We start from the raw sequence: 21,935 nt of genomic DNA, 5'->3' as shown, positions 1-21,935 counted from the left end.
CAGTTTCTCCATCTATAAAGTAGGAGAAGTAACAAGTTGCATACCTTAGACACACAGATGCTAGGAATATACTCTCTCCACACATAAACAGCTATTTTGTGGGGCTGTTGCAGTTATTTGGGAAACTCTACTAACCATGCAATGATAATTTCTCAGGTCCATTTGATAAACGTGGCCACTCAGCTGGGCTCAAATGCTCTTCCCCCACATCTCTGCACCTGAGTTCAATACCCTCTGTTTGGGGAAGAAGCCTGGCCTGGAAACTAAAGGAAGAGCCCTGACCTATTGTTGCCCATGACTCTGCACTGCCTGGGCCTCTTATCACTGTGAGCAGCCTGAGACATTCCCTGAGTCTTTTCTCCGTGTCCCTATCACCTTCCGCATGGTGGTGACCCCTGTATTCACCTCTTGTGGACCCACCAGCACATCATGTGCGCTATCCTCTGCCCTTTTAATGCTTCAAGGCTGACAGGTGCAGGAGGGCACACTCTCCACAGAGTAGGGCTCTCAGCCTCAGCACTACTGACGCTGGGGCCCCGACAGTGCCTTGTTGTGGGCGTGCATCGTAGAATATTCTGCAGCACCCCTCGTCTCTCCCCACCACATGCCAATAGCAGCCCATTCCCCTAAGAAGTGACAACAGAAATGTCTGTCAAATTGGCCCAGGGGTAGCACCACTTCACACAGTGAGAAGGCACCATTTTCGTGCTGTTGACAGGCACAGCCTAGGAGCCCCAGGTCCCCAACTCAAATAAACGATCATACCAAACACACTTCTTTGGCAGGACAGTCCATGCCACAGCTTCAACCATCATCTCGTGAGACTAAGGGGAGTGACGGGGACAGCACCCCCTCCTTCCCCCAGCTCCCTCTGAGCCTTAAGGGAAGGAAGGGGCCAGCTCCCAGAACCGGAGCTTATCTGCGCCTCCTCTGGGAACATGTTCTGGAAGCAAGCTCTACACAGCCAGCGTGAAGATCTTTCGTGAGATTACTTATCTCACGCGTGTCACTTCTTCGATACTATAAAACTGAAATACTTGAAATAGATGTCACTGCATTTGTCACGAACTGACATGGCCAATTAATATTACAAATTCACCATGGAGAAACGCTTCCAGCTCCCAAGGTATAAACTGCTGAACATCACAATTTTGTCCTGTAACAATGGGCCAACCTCGCCAGGGCTATAAATATGACCAAGTACTGTTCACCAGGAGTCTCTTTCCAGGGGTGACACTTGCCTTGCGCCTAAAGTTAACAGGTACCATCCATGTCTCGGCTGCAAAATACGTATTTTTTTTTTCCTCCCTTTCTTCAGGAAAAAGTTGATGTTGCATGCTGTCATTTTTCTCTCCTCACAGCCAGCAACTGGTACGCTCATTATAGGGCATGAAAGATTGTGGACACAGGTTGTCCCAAGTTAGGTTGCCATTTAGCTGGTTTGGCTTTTTCTTCGTCGCTCTCTTTCTCTTTTTTTTTTTTTTTCCTATTAAGTGGTGTCACAGCCAAACTCTTGCTACTAATGAGGAACAGCTGGGCCTTTGGCCCTGAAGAAATTCACTTTGGAAGTGAACTGGAAAACACTTGGCCTCCCTTTAACTTCCCGGGGGACAGCTCTGCCCCTCTGTGCCCCCCAGGAGTCAGCCAGCTTCTTTTCCGGTGGCCATCTTGGCGCTCAAGCAAAAAAGAAAACGCCATTGTTCCAAGGAACACAATGATTTTTGGTGATTTTCAAACATTCTCCATACACTGGCTGCAGACAGAGGGCATTCGAAGAAAATTTCACAGCCTGTCTTGGGAGCTCAAAGGCCTTGGCTTTCTTTTCTCCCCGCCGGAAGTCTCAGAGTTCCAGTCCTGTGCCTTCATTCTTTATGCCGGTGGGTTGGAAGACAGAGCATTAAGAAAAGAGATTATGCATTAAGGAAAGTAAATAGAGGCCAATAAATTACCCGGACTGAATAAACAAAGTCTGATTTGGAAATAAGGTTTTGGAGGAAGGTGAGATCAGTATGTATGAGCGCATGAAATCGGAGAGAAATGTGTCAAAAACAAATTACAAACCTTCCCAATACAGGATCACACATGAATGGACGGTAATAATCACACATCAGTCAAACGCCCTGTGCGTACTAGGCCTTGCATTTCATCACACAGGAGTTAGCTCCTGGGTCATTAACTAGCAACCTCAGTCGTAGGTACCAGAACGAGAGAAAGCCTGCGGTACCCGGTCCTGCCTCAACCCTGTGAATTGTTTCTCATCTACTTCTCCTTTTTCTTGCCTTCGTTTGCTCAAAATGCCTTCCAAAGACAGACAAGTTCTTCCTTTAAAAGGAAAAGAGCCACGTCTCTGCCTACAAAGCTCACCATTAATAAAAATAAGGAATTGCTTTCTTTAGAGTATGCTTAATTAAAGTCATTTACTAACTCCTTTATAACCAATAAAAAAAAAAACCTACAGGAAGTTTTATGCATTTGTATTATACTTTCTCCCCAATTCTTCTTCTCTCAATATTGGAATCTTTCTGTTTCATGAAAGCTAAACCGCTCCACACAAAGAACAGTTTCCTCCAGTACAAATAGAAATTATAGAAAATATAAAACTCCCACTAAACCCTTTAATCTCTACCTTTCCAAGCAGGTGCATTAATATAAAGAACATTGGAGATTTATTTTCCTGAAGCTCCAACAGCAAAGAGTGTTTCAAAGTCATCCTCCAAGCTCTGGAGATTTTAAAACTCCAAACGAATCTTAACTCTGTGGCATGATATATATTAATAATAAAAACTACTCCAGAATTCACCTACTTAAAGGTACACGGTACGTGTGGATAACAGAAAATGAAATTAAAGAATCTCGACATATATGAATTGAAAGGTTAAAAAAGTTTGAATACAAGTTTCTTGCTTTAGGTAATAAACTTGAGCTTTTCAATGGATACTTTTAATCTTGATTTCTTAGAATGAGCCCAAAAAGAAATGACTGCAGTGAATACCAGATAAGGGAAGAAAGGATGAGCAGGTTTCCCTGGAGGAACACCGTCTCTTCTCCGATACCATGGACGTGCTATTCCCACATCACCTTCAAGCTCAGAACTGACATGATGCTTGTTTTTTTTTTTTTTTTTTTTTTGCAGTTTCTGGCCGAGGCTGGGTTTGAACCCACCACCTCTGGCATATGGGGCTGGCGCCCTACACCTTTGAGCCACAGGCACCACCCCAACACTGACATGATGCTTAGTCCTTGTCACACCTTGTCACCACCTGTAAACTGTTTTTCACGTTAAAGGAAATGTTAATGCTTTTCTCGTCCCTAAAATTTCTTGTCTTTTATAAGAAAATGTTAAGCATATTTCAAATAAAAATGTTCAATGATTACTACTGGGAGATGTATGAGAAAACAAAAGTAGAGTCAAAAGGCCTTTGGGGAGCTGGAACATATTCTTCTTAGCAAAGTATCTCAAGAATGGAAGAAAAAGTATCCAATGTACTCAGCCCTTCTATAAAACTAATTTATAGCTTTCACATGAAAGCTATAACCCAGTTATAACCTAAGAATATGGAGAAAGGGGAGGGGGGAGGATATGGGAGGGGAGGGAGAGGAGGGGGCGGATTGGGGATGGGGGATGGGGATGGGGGGGAGGATGGAGGAGGAATGGAGGAGGGGAGGCGGGAGGATGGGCAGAGGGAGGGTGATTGGTGGGATTACACCTACGGTGCTTCTTACAAGGGTACATGTGAAACTTATTGAATATAGAATACAAATGTCCTAATACAATAACTAAGAAAATGCCAGGAAGGCTATGTTAACCAGTGTGATGAAAATATGTCAAATGGTCTATAAAACCAGTGCATGGTGTCCCATGATCGCATTAGTGTACACAGCTATGATTTAATTAAAAAAAAATAAAAGGCCTTTGGGGATTACTTCATGAGATTTCAGTAACACAGTCATGACACAAAGTAATATTTGTTATATATTTGTTGATCACTTTAGTAATTACTCAAACTGAACCAACAACATTTGGTTTGACAATTAGGTTTAAGAGGAAAATGATTCGTGCATCAATGCCTGAAAGCAGAAAGACACAAGTTAATGCTCTAGCTTTGCATAGGTGGAAATATCCATGATGTCACTGGCCTTTAAACCACATAAACCTCACTGGTATCACATATGGGGCCCAAAAAATGCAACCAGCAACTCAAGGAAATATCAAACAAAATCCTAACACATTGCAGACACCACTGGATAAAGAAATCGAGGGCCCTAAGTTACCAAACATTTACAATCACTTCGGCATTACTTCACATCTCACAAAAGGAGGATCCACTTAAAATTAATTTTGAATTCATCAAAATACGATTTACAGAGTAATACACTGATGGTGATCCACTAAAAAAAAAAAATTACAGCTTTACTGAGATTTGGTTAACATATATTTTGCCCATTTAAAGTATACCATTCATGGGGTTTTAGTATATTCACAGATGTATACAACCATCAGCACAGTCAAGAAAACTAAACACAAAACAAGAGAAAAGGCAGAAAAGACAAAGAAAGAAAAGAGGGGGAAAAATGAGAATTGACTTGTAGACACATATCCTATGGTGAGTTTTCCTGGGTTTTGTTTTTTACGGGGTTCCCACTATCCCCCAAGGTAACAGAGCTTTATTTGCCTGGTTACCAAATAAACTCTCTTCCCAAAGAAAGGTAAGAGAGTAAAAGCAAAAGAAAACTGTTCATTCGCAAAACTGAGACTCACCGAGTGAAGAAATTAAGTTGTACAGATCAGAAATGTAATCATGGGAGACAAGCTCTGAGAATTTTTCTATCACTGTGGGGCCGCATCAATTTAAAGTCACATTACATTAAAGGGAGAAACATCCTGGAGAGTCTCCTCACGTCACTTTACATTAGATTTGTTGTTATTATTGGGCTGTGCACTTTGTTGGCTTGATTTTACATTTCAAAGATACTGCTTAATGTCCATAAATAAGAAAATGGTAACCTCTGACCTGTCCTCTGTTGCCCAGAGATTGGTCGGCAGCACGCATTAGCCTGAAGAGGGAAATGTGCTATGTTCAGATTCATATTAACATATTAACCAACTTCCATGGCGTGATCCATCATAGGGCAACTTCAGATTCACTAACTTTTTTTTTTTTTTTTTTAAAGTCTGGTCCCCTTCAGAGTTACACAAGAATCAATTTGTAAGCTTCCCCCTTCCACCTGTTCTACCGTGAAGGAGAGAATTGGAAAGTTCCATATGGTGTGTTGAGCTGTGTCGCCTAGCATGACTTCCTTTATCTCATTAAACTGCCTATGAGTTTAGCCCTGGACTCCGAGGGCTTCTACACATCGAGTTGCATAAAAGTGACACTTCACCAATTTAAGTGATAAGTTTTCAAATGGTGAAGCATCTAATTGCAACGATAAATTCACCTTGCTTTCCTCTATGGTCAGACATCTGTATCTTTAACAAACAAAAGTGGCAGTTTAAAAACAATTAGACTCAAAAATCCTAATGAATAAAAATCACTGTCTCCATTGATAGCACGTGGACCTGGACGTGCACCAGGCTCTGGTCCATCTGCACAGCGCACTCTGGCAGGGCCATTCCAGGCTGGGAAGGATGATGCCTGCTCTATTTTGCTTTCTAGAATGGAAACCACGCTAGTCATCATAAATCTACAGAAAAACATTACAACCTCCATGTGACTGTCATCAATGTAGTGACTTTATCACGGTATTTATTTTCCTGAGAGCAAGAAGAATGGTTTTCGTGTTCATTGACAGTAGAATTTGAAAAAGAGCTGTTTACTCCCTTTTTTCCAGGTGTAGTCAAATCACGATACCTGCCAGCAAACGGCCTCCTGCCCTCCTCACATACCCTGGCCCTTCACGGCTGCATTACCCATTTAGGGTCACGTCAACCATTTAGCAAAATGGGCAAGGAAATGAAGGCCTGCAGCGGCAGGGAGGGTGAAAAACCAAGGATGCTGAGCAGGATGGAACCCTTGGCCTCTGCTTCCCTTGGAACAGGGGGAAGAAAGGGGCATACAAGTTTCCTAACTGGCTTCAAGTTACCAAGGGCGTGAAGTCTGGAAGGACCTTTGAGGGTCATTTGACTCCATTCCTTTGCCAGAGTATCTGCTGACTTCAGAACCTGACCTGCGCAGAAGATGAGTCTCCACGGCCTCGATGGCATACAGAATTATTTATCCCTGAACCCCTATATTTTAAACACCCTTTCCCGGTAGGTAGTGCTGAGTGAGTGGATGAATCTTGCTGTTAACACTTCCACCATGTGTGGAACACTTTCCCAGACAGCTGGCACATAATAACTTTCAATAGGACATTTCTCTTCCGAGGCCCCATTAACGTTTTTGGTCTGTATTAAGGTCAGAAGCCCAGACCCTGGAGTCTGGCCAACCTCTAATCTCATCAGCAGGATCAGTTATCTCAACACTGCCAGGATTTAGAAGCAGCAGGATCCTTTATTATTCTCGTTCCACTGCTGACACAAGGGCTACTTGTATCTTCAGCCATTTTATATTCCACAGAACCACTGTTTCTACCAGCTGAGAAGCAGGAGTCCAGCTAACTACCTTCACTTTAGCCAGGGGTTCTGGGTGCTATCTAGCCACTCCACTCATCCTGCAATGTAGGCAGGAAATCAGGACAAGCCAGAACGAAGGGGCCAGATTTTTCTTACTGCAGAAGCAGGACAACGTGCTCACGTCTGTGGCAGACAGAATAATACCCTTCCCCCACCAAAGATGCCCAAGCCCTAATCCCTGGAAACAGTGAATATGTTAGACTACCAGGCAAATTCAGGTTGCAGATGAAATTAAGGTTGATAATTCATTGAATTTAAAATAGGGGGAGGACCCTGAATTATGCATGCGGGTCTGATAAAAAAGCACAGGGGTCCTTAAAGGTAGAAAAAGAAGCCAGGAAGAGAACTAACCACAAAAGAGAGAGATGCAACCCTGTTGCTTTGCAGACAGAGACGGGGGCCACCGCAGAGGAGTGCAGCAGCCTCTAAGTCCTGGGAAAGAGCAAAAGAACAGATTCTCCCCTGGAGCCTCCAGAAAGAGATTGAGCCATACCTAAATTTCAGCCCAGTGAGACCCAAAGAGGACTTTTAGCTGCCTACCAGAATTATAAGAAAATAAATCTGTTGTTTAGTGGCTACATTTGGGGTAATCTGTTAATTACGATAGCAGACTAAAAGGAGCACACTCGGATAAAACAGGCTTAACTCATCATTCAGTCCATGGGTTTTCTAATGTGTACGTGTCCGAGCAAATTTATTTATTTTCAAATAATTAAGCCAGGCTCTGGGAATGACAAAGACCAAAAAAGTGCGTGTGCGTGTTGTGTGTGTGTTTTTATTATCATTATTACTTTTACTATTGTTATTTTATTCTTCAGCTGTTCGTAGTCCATTGGCAAGAACTGGAAACTTACTGTGATGGGCTGGCGACTGAGACCACCGCCCGTCACGTGTTTGTGTTTCTGTTGTGCCACTTACTAGTGGTCCAGCCATGAGCCACTCTTAGCGTCACAAAGCCTCAGTTTGCTTGTCTGAGAAATGGGAATAAAAATAGACCCCCACATCTCAAGGATCATCATAGGGTTGGAAAAGATGAGTCACTATTTCTAAAGCGTGAAGCTTGGCACCTGAGACACAGCAGATGCTCTATACACCTACAAGGTGGAAACAGACCCGTGGGGCATTAAGTGATTTGCCAAAGAGCTCATGGTTAAAGAGCAAAGCCAGACACACAAAACAGTCCCCTTCCCTCTGCAAGCACACCTTCCCCCAGCAATACCTTGTGTCTGCCACCAAACCCTGCCACCTCTCGCAGCACTGCATTTTAGTCCAAATTGGCCTAAACAACAATCTTCTTACTAACAATCTCTGTTAAGCTGTTTGAATATAATTAAGTACCAAATAGTGTCACAGCAAGAGAACTAAAACATACCAAGCCGTACTCCCAGGTTCTGGTCCAGCTCTAAATTTTTAAACAGAGAATATTTTTTGGTAATCTTCATTCACTGACCTGAGGTTCAATTTATTTTCACAACTGTACGGCAGCTCGTAAAGAAACAAAGATGTAAAAATCAAACTATGAAACCCAACTTGGTAAAGCAAAGCCAGGTATGAAGTTTACGAAGAAATAAGGACCTGGCTGTGCTTTTAACAGCTTAGTAACTTCCTCAGGGTCTTCAGACATGAATATTAGAAAAGGAAAATGCTGGGCAGTCTGCTTCATCAGTAAGGATTACTGTTCATCAGAGGGTGACGGGGTGGGGTGCTGGTAACAGGGCTGACAGTGGCAGACACTGATTGGGCACAAAGTGCCACACACTGGGCTTGGAGATTTACAGACGTTAACAACCATTGTGGACCACATTTTGCAGCTGAGGAAACTGAAGTTCGAAGAGGCTGAGTGCTTGGCCAGAGGTAGCACAGGTAGGAGTTGGCAGAGCTTGACCTTGAACCCTTCAGTCTGACCTGGAAGGCACTCAGCCTGCCAAGAGGAATAGCAGTGACTCTGAGGGGGAACCAGTGATGAGGCCAGAGATCCTGACGCCTGCGGCTTCAGGAGGTCAGTCTGAGACATGGAGCTGAGGTGATCTGAGGAGCAAATGCCCCCAGCCCAGTGGCTGTGAGCGGCAGACACCAGAACACAGGCTGCCCCTCATTTCAAGGCTTGGCAGAGCTGTGGAAGCCCAACCAGGGAGGCACAGGGCAGAGCGTGACACGCTCACACCCGGACAGGTCTGCAGACAGCCTCCCAAAACCGCCCTGGGGGCCCCAGAGGCCCTCAGGTCTCCAGGGCTTGTCACTCAGGCACCGAATACACTTAGCCTAATTGGATATTATTCCTTCTTTGTGAAGCCAAGCAGGTTGTTACCTGGTTCCCTGGGTGAGACATTTGCAGCTTCATTTTGTAATTACATCTCCCTGGTATTTGTCATGGCACAGAAGTAAGATTTCTGTGTCTCTGGTCCCCGATGTCACCTTTTCCTTCTGTTTAAAATATAGGTGCTATGCCATTTCTTTTTTAATCCGTAAGCTCTTTTCCACCCTCTCAAAAAAAAAAAAAATCCTACAATATCTGACCAATTATTTTCTCAGCCACATTAAAAATACATGCCATTCTGTTGCCACCGCAGCGGTTATGAGAGCTGCTTGCTCACAATTGTCCTGGTTCTTGGATTCTTCAGGGCACACAGTAGGATTGTGCTTCTCTGCCCTTTCAGAGTTGGGCATGGCCATGAACTTGCTACGGCCAGTGAATGGGGGTGGGGGGCAATATCTCTGGGTGGAAGCTTCACCAGTGAGACACTGATTTACCATGTCCCTTTCTGGCATTGCAGAAATAATGGTGGCATGTTGAAAGACATGGTGCTGAGGCCGGCCTGGATCCCTGAGTGTCTTTAAAGAACAAAGCCTTCTCTCTGGCTGGACATCAGGAGTGAGTGATGAACTCATTGTGCTGAGCCCCTGAGGTTGGGGCTGTTTGTTGCTGCAGCACAGTCTGGGGCATCCTGACTGATTCAAGTTCAAGTTCCCTCTCTGGGTCCCACCTCTTTCTCATGACGTCAGCATGTCCTTTGCCTTCTAAGCTGCAATGTCAACCCTAAATCCTGTGTCCTTTTGGTTTCCTTTCTCTCGTGATCCACAGTCTCTTTCTCAGACCTAATTCAGATTTGGAAGATGAGAAAATGTTTCTTACTACCTTGTCTCGTGGGCCCACTCACATTTCAACCACAAAATTCAAATCCAGGCACAGTCAACCTACAAGTCCTTACAGGGCTTCCTAGATCACAGTCAGCCTACAGGTCTTTACAGGGCTTTCTAGATTCCAGTATAAACCACACGTGGAATGAAAGAAGGGGTCATTTTCCATTTTTCTCCTGACAAGTTGCCACCATCCCTGGAGCCTGAGTGCTCTTGGAAGGCCTTAGCTATTGTTCTTTTAGAACCTTTTTCTACCAACCGAGAAGGATCTATCTCTACCCTCAAAGAAGAAATCAAGCCACTCTTCTCCATGTGGTGAGCCTTCCTTCTGTGACAGTAGCCGATGGCCTAGGAGGCACGCAGCAGAAATGTTTGTGGCAACGCCACTGCTGAGGCCAGAAACTGATCCCCGGAACAAAGTCAGGAAGCTCCTGGCCCTGCATTCCCAGGAGGCCCTCACCTGTGTGGCCCACACACACCTTTCTCAAATAGACCACAGAAATAAAAGCACATAACCAGATAAATGTAGTTCCCATGATGATGTGCTAGGAACTAGCACCTGTTACCTCTAAGGTCCAGGAGAAATGGAGCTCAGGGAGATGAAGGGCAGTTGATGACTGAGCCTGGATTTGAACCATGTCCCTCCCACTCCGTCAAACTGCCTCTCCCATCCCGTCCCTGTATGTGTCTCTCTCTCCCTGCTGGAAAGACCCCTCCAATCACAACTATACTGCACAGTCGTTCTGCATTCATCATTCATTCTTGTCCCGAACACCTCCTTCCACAGGTGCCTGGATTCTAGGCACACAGTCCAGCTGGTCTGTTATTTCTAAGTTTCTAAGGCACCTCTGTCCTGTGTCTTGTGACAGGGACCTTGACGCCACAGTAGCAGCGGTGGCAAGTGCCAGCATCTGCAGTGCCGCCTAGTTGCCAGGGCCTTTAGGAACCAGTTCACAGGTGTGATCACCCTCTCCTGCACTCGTCCTGCTCAACTGTCACCTCACTCATGAAGCCTCCCCCAGGAACCTGACAGGACCAGTGGTCAACACACAGGAGGCCCACAGTACATCAGTGCTGAATAAATAAAAGGATGGGTGAATGAACTTGTAAATGAATGAATAGAAAGAGCCCTTTGAAGCCATGCCTCTAGACTCCGTGGGACATGTGAGCAGGTACAATGGCCATGAAGGCTCCCAGGCTCCACCATCGCCTCTGTGAGAGGTGACACCCACCCCAGACGTAGGAAATCGGCAGCAGGAGAATGAAACCCCCGGTATCTGTCCACTTCCACAGAGCCATGCCAGGGCCAGAACCAAAAATAAATTCCTCTCAGCCCTCTAGGGCTTCTCAGTAGGAATATCTGAAGTATCTTTAATCAAACTTTAGAGGCTCAAATTGCCCACAGTTCTAGAAATGCCTCCAGTTACTATGGATTTATCAGTGAAGAGAATGAAATAAAGAAAATTTGTTTCATAGTTAAAGCGAAGGCCACTTTATCCCAGATGTACTTAAATCACTTAGCTTTTAACAGGATCTTTAACTATAAATATACTAAATTTGGTAGTAGGATAGATTAACTACAAAAGGAAATTAACACTGCCTTAGAGAATGGAGATAACATATTAAACCACCGATAGGCTACTTTTGAGAATTATAAGTGTGTAGACCTAACATTTTTAAATGGATATTAGGGATGATGAAATACTACTTGGCCACCCTCTGAAATGCAATTGAATTTACACTGATTAAGGGAGGGGAGAGGAATCTAATATTATATAAGCTCATACATTAAAAACTTTAAACAAGCCCCAAAATGACTTCTTAGGAAATAGGTTTTGGTGACTAAGCAGTGTGTTACTAGCCCTCCTGTGGGAAAAAGAAGAATTTAGTTCCACGATAAACATGTTTGCCTGTGTGTGTGTTCCATCTGTGGGTAAATTAACACTTCCTTACCAAAGTGACCAGCAACAGCAAAAGTTTGCCAGACTTTACCATTAGCTCTGTTTGCACTCTCCAAAGCAAACTGACAGTCTCCTGATGCAGTACATAAAAAACCCTGGGCGGGATCGACTGCCCTCAACCAATGCTTCCCTGTTAAATACAACACGGCTCAATTAACGGCTCTTCAATATACAATTTAATTTTTCTTTCATCTTGATCCATGGCCTGGCTCAAAATGAGGAATGCTAGAATAGACATCCTTTGAATATGGAAGCAAGTCTTTAGAAATAAACCTATCACTCTGGTAATGATTTCTGTCATAACATGACAAAATAGATGAAGCTCCGTGTCTGGGACTTTAGCTCGCACGTCATTTTCCCAGCATCTGCAGGACAGAGGGTTTTTGTTGGATTTTTTTTTTTCTTCAATACTTGTTCTCAGTTATCTCTGAATGGCATTCTGCTGTTTGAGAAAAGTTTATCTCTTTTTTTTTTTTTTTTTGGCCACTTTCCTGGATTTACTATTCTGCTACTTACACGTAAGGGAAGGCATGTAACTTATAAATGAATCATGAAGGTCTTACCCTTGGAAAGACATACATATTTCATCATAAATGAGATCCATAACATTTACTCCATATACAGTATTTATATTTATACATAATTATTCAAGGTATTTTTTTTTTTAATCGCAGTAAGTCCATACTTTCAGAAGCAAATACAACATTCTCCTTTAACCTGTAAGGCACAAAATAAAACATACCAAAGGTTTCCCTAGCTGACCCCACTTATGCCCTCTGTCTCTGGATAGAAAGTATTAGGTTTACAAAGAATACTGTGAGTCAAGTGACTTCTCAAAGATCCACAGTCCAGTGTTCAAACAGCTCTGGGTGCTGGCTGTGTGTCAAGGAAGACAATGTCACACTTTGGATCAGACAATTTCTTATGTTTAAACATGTTCATAAAAGCACACTTGGCGACAGTTAATGCCTTGTGCGGCTCAGTGTAGTGCTGATACGGATTTCCAACAGACTGCTTGGGCTGGATGAGGAAGGGACAGGGCCCTCTCTCACCTACGTGGCGAGGGCATCAGGGGACATGGGCTAAAACCCAGTCCCTTTCTGGTGGGATGTTCCAGTTGGCTGTTTCAGGCTGCAGTGGAAGGTTGGCTGCCGAGTTGAGCTCTTGAGCACTGTCTCCACCACATCACGATGACAAATGTGAACTTACTTAAAATTTACTGGTTTTATCCCATTGTATTTGATGTTCACATAATAATTTATTACCTATTTTAAAAATTCAAAATGCATTTCATATTTTTCAACTCATTCAGTGCCTGGTTCTCATGAAACAGAAGTTACACGCAAACACTCATAGATAATAAATACGTTCACACACCAGGACAACAATTCAAAACAGCAACTAACAACACTAGAACTACCTGCATTTGAAACACATTCCCTCCATTCTTACTCTTCTTTCCTTGGTGTTATTCTTATCCCTCCATAATGTGGAAGGAACGGAACAAAAGACGTAAGAGACTTTCTAATTGTCAGAGACAGAGCACTTAGAATTTATTGTAATTAACTAGCCATTATTTCAAATAAGAGCATTAATTGGTTCTGTTCAGAAAATATGCAGCACTGCAAAATTTAAAATAAACATTACAAAGATATCATTTACAACTAATCTATATTTACCACTGAAGTGAGCTTCAAACTATATTTCTATTATGCTTTTATTGGCTACAGCACACGGTAAATGGAGTGTGCTATGCACAGCTTCCTAAACACCTAAATTTATAAAACCCAATTACATAAATTAATTAGGAATGAAAGCATACAGTTATGCCTTTGTTTGCAACTGCAACGTATTAAACATGACAAAATTAATAAGTAGACCCTAAAAGAAAAAAATAGTGCCACATACTCATTTTCTGTAACAGATTTTTATGAGATTTAATTTGACTTATCTCATCGTAAGGGTCATTAATAAATACACACTTTCTCACCATTTCATACATACGTAAGGGTATGTTTTTACGATTCCTAAAGGACCAAGAATGTATAAATTCAAAAACATTTATTTCAAGACCCACAGAGAGAGGGGCAAAGAATTATTTAAATGCTATTTCTATCTTGCTTATCTGCTACACTGTTATCAAAGACAGCTTTTTGGTGATTAGAGTGATTCGCCATCACTGAGCTTATCATCAAAAACATCCATTAAAACAAGCTTAGTCTCACCTCCACAGAGGAATAAAACATTGATATATAATCAGGCAGGTTACAAGAACTGGTTGGAAATAGATTAAAAAAAAAAATGCAAAGAAGTCAGTACCTTCCAAACACCGTCCTGATACATTTAAAATAAACTAAATAGTTTGACATCATTGTTACTGTCAATGATAATTTCTTGGATGGAAGATGAGAAAAGAAAATAGTCTAATGTTCAAAAGAGACAGATGGAAAAAGAAGTTAAATGAGATGGTCTCTCCTCTTGTCCCTAATCAAGGCATGTTCCTAACAGGTTTTCATTCATTCGCGCTGCAAGATTGCCTGGTTCAGAGATGGTACCGGTGGGGAAGTGTGTGAGAGCGCACAGTTGTGCGTCCTGCTCTGAGAGTCCTGGTTAGAGGAAAAGCAGGGAGTTTGTGAATGCCGAGTCTGTTTGGTCTGGGCCTCAGTTCCCATTACAGCTCCTGGGAGACAAATGAGATTCTGCGGGTCACAGGCCACTCCGATGGGTCAGACACTGCCCCGGGCTCCCTACTCTACCTGCCCTTGCTCTCTAAAGATAAAACAGAGTCTCTCCCCAGAATAAGTAAGGGTGCAGAGTTCCTCATATCACTACACGAAGTGACACATAGTCTGTCTTAAACGAAAGGGCCTGACTTCATCTTTATAAGGGAAGAACCTCTTCCCAAGAGCTGCGGGAGGTGAAGCAGTAGATGGAGGCAGCAGCCCACAGTCATTGCTTCCAGCCTCAAGTCAGGCTTTGAACTCTACCTCTCCAGGAGGCTTCCCTACAGGGACCTGGGAGGGGCCTCCCTGCCTCACCCCAGGCTTTCTCCTCTTCCTCCCACTTCTGTGGTGCAACAATCCAAGCATCACCCTGGATGTATCCTACATGTCTTGCCCTCATCCCACCCACCTCTGTCATCCGTCTCCAAGTCACTGCCTCCCTATAAACCTTCGTTTCCTGCCACAATAACTATAGGAGACTCCTGCCCCAACCTCCAAATGCTCTCAGAACCAACTTCCCAGATGTTCACCTGAGCAAGGAAAAGCCCATCTCCCTCTTGTCATCAATACAAAGACCAAGCCCCTTAGCAAGGCATGAAGGGCTCTGTGCTCTCCCCAGCTTCCCATCTGCCTTCACGGCTCACCACACCCCCATTCCTCCCTGTGTTCCAGCCATATTGCTATGATCACAAGGATGGAGAAGAATCCAATGTACTCAATTCTAATATTAAGGCAGTAGATGATCTAATACCCTGTTTCCCCGAAAATAAGACAGTGTCTTATTTTAAGGTGTGCTCCCAAAGATGCACTAGGTCTTATTTTCAGGGGACGTCTTATCTTTCCTGTAAGTAGGTCTTATTTTTGGAGGATGTCTTATTTTCAGGGAAACGAGGTACAAAGTGGGGGGTTGGGTATAAGGAATCGGGGAGGCGGAGGGGGCTGTGGGGGGTCATGGTGTATGGCACACCTCTTGAGGACAGGGCACAATTCTAAGGAAACTTGACCTAACAAGTGCAATCAGTATAACCTAATTCTTTGTACCCTCAATGAATCCCAAACAATAAAAAAAAAAAAACTGTGTATTCACCTGACACACTTTCTAAAATTCTATCCTACACAAATAATCACATATGTAATAATTCATGTGGAAGGACAGTCATCAAAGCTCTACAATTAAAAATGGGAAAAGAACACAAATAACAAAAAGAATTCAATAAATTATGGCAAGTATGTCCACGTGGGTACTAAGAACATCATATTCTTTAAAAGTGGGGAAATGCTCATAAAATATTTAAGTGATGAAAATGGACAGGAGACAAAGCAGAATTAATCCAATTCCCCCATTTATTAACCCTCTGACCCTAGGAAAATTACTTAATCTTTCTATGCTGGAGTTTCCTCATCTGCAAAATGAGGATAATAAGAAATGTATCTCAAAGAAACTCTATAAGGATTACATTTTTTAATTCATATAAAACATTCAATTTCCAGTTAGTGGGAGGAATTATTAGCTATTATCATTATCTCGATTGTGTAACACGGAAAACATTGAAAGGGTCTGAAACCCTATTCTGTCACTTTAGTTGTATGACCACAGAGATAGTCTTTAAACATTCAGAGCTCTACCTGACTTGTCTAAAATATGGTAATAATTATTGCTATATTCAAAACATTGTTCTATGAGGGTGAGAAGACCCCCCCGGCCCAGTGCTCTGCACTCCGGAGGGACTGAACAGCAGCCCTCATAACTATTAATGTAATACACATAAAGTTCTATAAAGTAAAACAAAAAGAGGATAAAATTCTAAATTGCTGAGTGAAACAACAAATGTCAGAATATTTAGATAGCTTCCCAGTCCTTATCCAGAACCGCGATAGCAGAACCGCATCAACCTTGAAACTTATCTCAGTCTTTTCCCCATCTTTTAAAGGAAAAGATCAAAAGGGGAGCAACATTTAAAGGGGAGCAACATTTAAACTTCCTTGCCCTCGTATCCCAAAAATACCAAGGTACTTTACCTCTTTTTCCGCTTCTGAGTCTTCTCCTCTTCCATTCTCAGTTTTGTTGTTTTGTTTTAACAACTAAAATACCGTTGCTGGTGATTGTATACAGAAAATAAAGTATATTTTTCAATGACAGGCTCATTTGCAAAATTATTTATCATCACTTTGGATTGCTCTCCTTCTACTTGCTAATAACCTCAAGGACTTTGGCATAGCTGTTGTCATATCATTCTCTACCTCAAAACCCTGGATGGTTTCCTGTTTCCTAAAATAAAATAGAAAATCCAAACTCTTTACCTTGGACATTCTATATCCTAAAAGAGTCCACCCTTTCCTTCATAAACCTCCATCGAAATACACTCAAGGTATTCGTTACACTGCCTAACAAATTTCCCTTCTCATTCAATTGTATTTCCAATGAACCTACTCATCAGTAATCTTGCTTGACACTGACCCATCCCAAGACAACACGAATCTGTGCTCACAGTCTGCCAAGTTGAGCCTCCCTACATCTGATGGGGCCTCCCAACCAGGCAGGATTAGCAGGGCAAAGGTGGTCATCTCAACCACACTGTGAGTCCCACAGAAGCACAGTGAAGGTAAGTGAATTCTCTCAGACTCCAGATTCACACCTGTCTCTATGGATCTTAAAGCCTTCCTAAAAATACCAGTTCAAAGCCAGGTTGAGGTAGGAATGTGGTTGTGTCATTTTGTTCTGTTTTCTTTTCTCACCAAGATGTTGAGAGGCCTAATTATATCCCCCTTGCTTCTGTGCCTATTCAGGAACTCTGAAATAGGTTTAATTTCCTGTTTTGATCCTTTCAACATCAGTTATGGTGCTAACAAAATAATTGATCATTTATTCACCTACTACGTTGCAAAAATTCAGTGTTAAAGACAAACTAAAAATAAAAATAACACCAATAAAACAGCAAATAGAAAATATAATAAAAAGCTGGGTTATTTCTTAAAAGGGGGGAACACAGTATAGAGATAAAAAATTAGGGGACAGGCTGGGTGAGTACCTCATGCATCGAGCTCTGGAGGCCAAGGCAAGGGGATCCCTGATGTGGGTAGTTCAAGACCAGCCTAGGTCATATAGCTAGAGAAGAGGAAAGAAGAGGATAGGGGAAGGGAAAGAGAGGGGAGGGAGAGGAGGAGAATGGGAGGGGGGGTGGAAGGGGTAGAGGAGGGAAAAAAAGAAAGATGAAGGAAGGAAGGAAGGGGAAAAGGGAGACGAGGGAATCAGGTGACTCTGTTTCAGATAGGGTATAAATATAGTTGACAAATAAATTAATTCCACCTTCCCGGTATTCCAGTCAAATCAAATTTCTTTCCCAGAAACATTTTTAGAGCAGTAAAAACTGAAATGCATGCAGTTATGAAAATGTTCCCCAAACAAAAGGCTGATCTGACAAACAGATCAACAACTAAATCAACAACCTTCTGGATGGCTTGAGACTCAGTTCTTGAAAACTTGACCAACTTAGCTAGGTCTCAACATCCCAAGGCTCAAGAGGGACAATGCCCATATCCACTAATTTTTAACAAATTTGAGTAGGTAAATCCCCAGAGAAAGGAGGAAACAGGAACGAGGCATGACTGGAGGGAAAACCCCTTCCTTTCTTCTTCATGCCTTCTTGCCAAGGCCTCAAGGCCAGGTCGCCATGGTGTATGGCCCCAGGACCAACAACTCTTCCACACCAGCAACACGAGTCCAGCCTGGAAAGGAAGATAGGACCCAGCGTACTCAAGACCGCCAGGCCTGGCTGCCAACCAGGAATCACCCTGGTTTAACGGGGAGTCCAGAAGCCTTGTCAACAGTGGACCTTTACCACATTTTTACCCAGACTGTAAGATCAGGATGGAAGGAGCTAAAAAAAGTTGGGGAAATGAAAGAGAAGGTTACTAGTAGAGAACTCGAAGAGGTAACGGCAAAATCAAAATGAAGACAGAGGAAAGAAGTGCCCAGTGAGGGTATTTTAAGGGTTGGAGAGAGAGGCACAGATAAGCTTAAGAGTGACTCAGAAATAGTCCCAAGAATACAGCCTGGTGGGCGTAACTGGGCTAGGATCCTCTTCCAAAAGGGACCAAGTTATTCTGGAAAAATATTCATACTTAATTTTCTCTCTGTTGCATTTTTTTTTTCCAACCTGCTGCAAACTTGTTTGGCTTTGCCAAACATTTCCCATTTTATGTTTTAGCTATCCATCTTTTTAACTCAGAATATAGTCTTAGAATAATCAAATCCACGGCCAGGCACAGTGAATCACACCTGTCCTAGCACTCTGGGAGGCCAAGGAGGACAGATTGCCTGAACTCAGGAGTTCAAGACCAGCTTGAGCAAGAGTGAGACCCCATCTCTAAAAATAGCCAGGTGTTGTGGGCACCTGTAGTCCCAGCTACTCAGGAAGCTGAGGGTAAGAAGATCACCTAAGCCCAAGAGTTTGAGGTTGCTGTGAGCTATGATACACTCTGCCCAAGGTGACAGAGTAAGACAGTGTCAAAAAAAAAATCCAAATCATAAATACATTCTCATCATTCCTTCTCATGATTTCAATAATCTCGTAAGCTTAATAAGGTCAGCTTGTGCCCTGAGCTTTCCCCATGTTCCCCATATAATGATGCTATACTAATTTGCTGTCTCAAAAAATAATGTCGTACAGGCAAACATTTTGGTCCTTAGTTAAAATTCCTTCCCTACTTTGTCATCACAGAAGGGAGGGAAGAGGGTGGTACATTTTAACACCTTACGATAAAAACATTTATTTTGATTTGTGTGGCTTTTGCAAATAGTATAGTCACCCTCTATCCAGGGTGGATTCATACGGGCAAAACTAAAAACCAGAAATGATCATACTGGTTTCAGCCCAATTTTTCTCACAACCGCTTCCATGAGACTCAAGAACTAGTCAATGTTTTCCAGTTAATCCTAAACTTGCCTTCTGTATGCTGTCTGCCGTACACTCGTAACCACCGACAAACAAAACAGAATGAATTTTTAACTGCATGCATTGAATGTGGGGTGATGCCTGTCTTCCCCTCCAGCCCAGTGGATCATGACTGCACACATGCAAAGTGCTCCAAGGCAGAGTACGACACGTACAGCCCGGGGACAGGCCACAGCAGAACACAGACAGGCTGCAGACAGGCTCACCCTGGGCAAAGCCCACCTCCCCACCCCCGATCTAAAATTAATCCAGCCCTTATAGATAACAAAACTTCCCTAGGGTTTGAAATGCGGAGATCAAATCTTCTACTACAGGGATTAACCGTGAAAAAACAACAGGTGAGAGCAAAACTCACTTGGTCGCCTAAAAAGCCAAGCACCAGACTACGCAAGTGCAGTACTAATGACAATAATGACAATTCTGTGACGCCCTAGGATGCTAAGCAGTGGAGTGTCCTTGAGCTCACAGGAGCCCTGCAGGGCAGATACTAACACCACATTCTGTGTGCTGGGTGATTGAGGCTCAGAGAGATCAGATGCCTAGAACAAACCTCACTTTTTATTCCCTTCCTTCCTTTTTCTCCCTCCCTCATGTTGTGAGAGTGAACGCTGCAATCTTTATGGACAGCCACTTACAGGTGTGACAGCAGGGTTTAGAAATATGAAAACAAACCCAGATGACACAGCAGTGAACGCTATGAAAGAGAAAGAGAAAATTCTTAACAGGAAGCTGGGAATGAATTTATTTTTTGAGAAAGGGTCTCATTCTGTCATCCAGGGTAGAAGTGCCTTGGCATCATAAACCACAGCAACCTCAAACTCCTGGGCTCAAGAGATTCTCTTGCCTCAGCCTCCCAAGTGGCTGGGACTACACGCACCAGCCACAACACCCAGCTAGTTTTTCTATTTTTAGTAAAAATGGGGTCTCACTCTTGCTCAGGCTGGTCTTGAACTCCCAAGCTCAGGCAATCCACCTGCCTTGGCCTCCCAGAGTGCTAGGATTACAGACTTGAGCCACCATGGTCTGTGTGTAGAGGGGAGCACGGTTGGAGGTAGTGGCAGTGACCCGTAACCCCTGCTCTACCACTGACTCCACATCTGGCCTTGGAAATCTCTTGGTGACATTCAGTAACTTAAAGCAGGAGACACAAACAGTGCATTATTTATTTCTTTCCGTGCCATCCCCATAGATTTAAAAAGAAAATTAGTTTGCAAATTGGCTACCAGGTCATTGGTGGCTTCTGTTGAAGCCACTGCAGGTCCATATATAATTCTCTCTCCTACTAGGAAGGGGCTCTTTGTGCAAATGCTGGTGTTTTCCCTCACGCCTTCAATCATCCCATCCCCAGGCCTGCTTAGTCTGTCAAGGACCCACTGACGGTGAAATCTACAGCCATAAATGTCATCAGCTGCTTAGAGTCTGGGACTCACCCTGAGCAAGACACTCCCAGATGTGACTCTGGGGGAGAGGACTCAGAGGAGTCAAATCGGAAATGGAAAGGGAGACATTACAACCGACACCACAGAAGCACAAAGGCTCAGAGACTTATGAGGGCAGGAGGATGACAAGTGTACGTGAGACAGACACTGAATAAAATAAGTATCAGGTGAGCAGCACAGAGGGGATGCAGAACCTGGACCCTGTCAGCCTCTCTGAGCCGAGGGAAAGCCGTGGTGCCGGAACCTGGGAGAGGGTGGACAAGAGCAGGACCCACGTGAATAAGGGGTTCACGGGGGTATGTAAGGGTCACAACAAGGGGCCCCCTGGAGAAAGAAATTTAACAGAGGCAGATGAGGTGGCCCGTGGGCAAGACATTTTTAGATGCCCATGATGGGCATACCTGTTGCTTCTCATCTTTTAGAATGAATCCATGTATAAGACAGAGATTTAATCATGGATACGGAATGAAATGGAAATCTTATTACCCCTGACAAAGTACAGTGAAAGTAGCAAAAGTTAGGGGGCAAAGGGGGAAAGAAGAGGTCGAGGGACTCATCAAGGCACTAACAGCTTCTTTGTACAAGGGAGAGGGTCAAGGACGCCGTCCAGAGTAGTGTGAGTCAAACGGAAATAGCCATGCATATACATGATTATGTTTAGACGTATGTGTACAAGTACATAATGTTTACACAGTTACATACGCAAAATATACAAAATCCGGAGTTACAAACATCACGAGAAGCAGGAGGGGTAACTACTGGGGGATGTAAGATGACATCAATCTGCACCAGTCACAGCAAGGTCATTAGACAGCAGTGCCTGAGACTGACAGGCACGCGGTTCCGAAGTGTCTGTTAAAGCATAATATGAAAACACAGGAAGCAGCTGCCAGAGCAAGGAAACCAGAAAGGCTGCCTCTGTTCATCCGGAAAAGCACACAGCGCAGAGTCCATGATCAATCAGCATTTGTTGAATGAACAAGGGCACAAATGTGGAAGGTAAGAGAGGAGCTAAGAGGCTGCTTGCTGACTAGGGTTTGTCCTTTGTAAGTTTTGATTTTTTCCTAACGATTGCAAATATTACATTATGTACGTGTTTGAGG

General features: G+C 43.3%; 1 protein-coding gene across 1 annotated transcript in view; it reads right to left on the bottom strand.

Moving 5' to 3' along the window:
• WWOX (WW domain containing oxidoreductase) overlaps window positions 1-21,935 on the bottom strand; it is a 482,529-nt gene that overhangs the window by 369,795 nt on the left and 90,799 nt on the right. The window lies entirely within an intron of this gene.

The sequence above is a fragment of the Nycticebus coucang genome, chromosome 2 (assembly GCF_027406575.1).
Source record: "Nycticebus coucang isolate mNycCou1 chromosome 2, mNycCou1.pri, whole genome shotgun sequence".
NCBI classification, from domain to species: Eukaryota; Metazoa; Chordata; class Mammalia; order Primates; family Lorisidae; genus Nycticebus; species Nycticebus coucang.
This window is presented reverse-complemented; position numbering and strand designations above follow the sequence as displayed.